This window comes from Saccopteryx leptura, chromosome 3 (assembly GCF_036850995.1).
Source record: "Saccopteryx leptura isolate mSacLep1 chromosome 3, mSacLep1_pri_phased_curated, whole genome shotgun sequence".
Taxonomy (NCBI): Eukaryota; Metazoa; Chordata; class Mammalia; order Chiroptera; family Emballonuridae; genus Saccopteryx; species Saccopteryx leptura.
Genome location: NC_089505.1, coordinates 223,982,510 through 223,984,185, shown reverse-complemented (window position 1 = coordinate 223,984,185; position 1,676 = coordinate 223,982,510). Strand labels below are relative to the sequence as shown.

Here is a 1,676-nt window from a genome sequence, read left to right as displayed (position 1 = left end):
ATGGTTGGACAAAATAGAATTTCTGGAAAGAGGTGTCTACTGAGTCAAATGTTAGAAGATAAGGAAAAGATCAAGAAATGTCTACTAATTGGGACAAAAGAGAAATAATGATTATCAGTAGCTAGTTCAGGAAGCTTGGCTCTGAAAAGAAGTTAGGATGAGAGGGGAGTATGAGGTTGAAAGAGATTATATCAAGATGGGATATTTCAGTGCATATGAATGCATGGAAAATTATAATTTACATAAATACAGCACTCTTTTATGATTTCTTACACTGGGCATAGCACCTTCTGAAGCCTGCTTTCTTTGAAAAGTGAGTTTTCTCCCATTTGTGTGTGGAGAGAGCAGGACAAACTGACATGTCAAAAGGTGGTCATTGATGCCAATTCCAAATCAATAGGAATACTCAATTTGGGGGTCAGTGTAGAGGGAAACTTTATTCAGTGCAAAACAGCTCAATTGTGATACGGCACAGCTGTGAAAACAGCAAGGCTGGAGGGAGCCCTGAGGCCAGGCCCCTCTGACCAGACAGTTTTGCTCTGCTTCTGACCAATCTGTTTGTGCTATGCTGGTCTGCTCCACCCTGCTCTGGTTAGCTCCATTCTGTACCAGTCTGCTCTGGCAAAACACCTTCAGTATTTCAGCTCATCCATAGAAACACAATATTTCATGGGAAGGGGAAATGCCTTCTCAGAGCCAGCAGGAGCTGGCTTATATAAACAGGAGTTCACACCCTTGGTCTCAGATTGGTCTTCCTCATGGAAATGAGAACTCTAAATCCTTGCAGTTTGATTGGTTCAAAATATATTATTTTGATTGGTCAGAATAGAGCCTACCTGGTTTGTTAAAGCTGCAATGCTCTAATTGTATAGGGAAAGCCTCAGTCCTATTGGTCGAAATAGGATTTCAGGAACTCCTTTATAATGGCTGGCTCAGCTAACAGAGTCAAAGTGCAGGCAGGCAGTTCCGTGCAGTCTTCTCCCTGAAGTGGAGTTTGTGTGAGAGATCCTTGTGTAAAAATAGCTGAAAGTGCTCACTTTGGCAGCACATATACTGTAATTGGAATGATACAGAAAAGATTAGCATGGCCCATGCACAAGAATGACATGCAAATTCATGAAGCATTCCATATTTTTTAAAGACACCACAAAAATTTCAAAGTCAGACAGCGCTACCTAATGCACAGACAAAATAGGCAGAAAGAGAAATGTGACCCAAATGAATGAAGAAAAATCTCCATAAAAAGAACTGAATGAGTTGGAAGTAACCAAACTACCAGATGCAGAGTTTAAAATAATGATTTTTAGTATGCTCAAGGATCTTAGAGCAACAATGGATGGACATAATGAACATCTAAATAAAAAGATAGCAAGCATCAAAAAAAGACATTGAAATCATAAAAAAGAACAAGTCAGAAATGACAAATACAATATCAGAAATGAAGACTGCACTGAAAGGAATCAATAGCAGGCTGAATGAAGCAGAGGATCAAATCAATAATTTAGAAGACAAGATAAACAAAAGCACAGAAGCAGAGCAGCAAAATAAAAACAGACTCAAAAAGTCTGAGGAAACTCTAAGAGAGCTCTGTGACAACATGAAGAGAAATAGCATCGCATCATAAGGATTCCTGAAGGAGAAGAGAACAAACAAGGCATACAGAACCTGTTTAAAGA

At 39.2% G+C, this 1,676-nt stretch overlaps 1 non-coding gene across 1 annotated transcript; it reads left to right on the top strand.

Annotated features, from left to right (window-relative positions):
- The first annotated feature begins 1,029 nt into the window (after positions 1-1,029).
- LOC136401925 (U6 spliceosomal RNA) lies at positions 1,030-1,136 on the top strand. Its single transcript, XR_010750848.1, has one exon. It is a non-coding gene; the product is annotated as a U6 spliceosomal RNA (small nuclear RNA).
- The last annotated feature ends 540 nt before the right edge of the window (positions 1,137-1,676 follow it).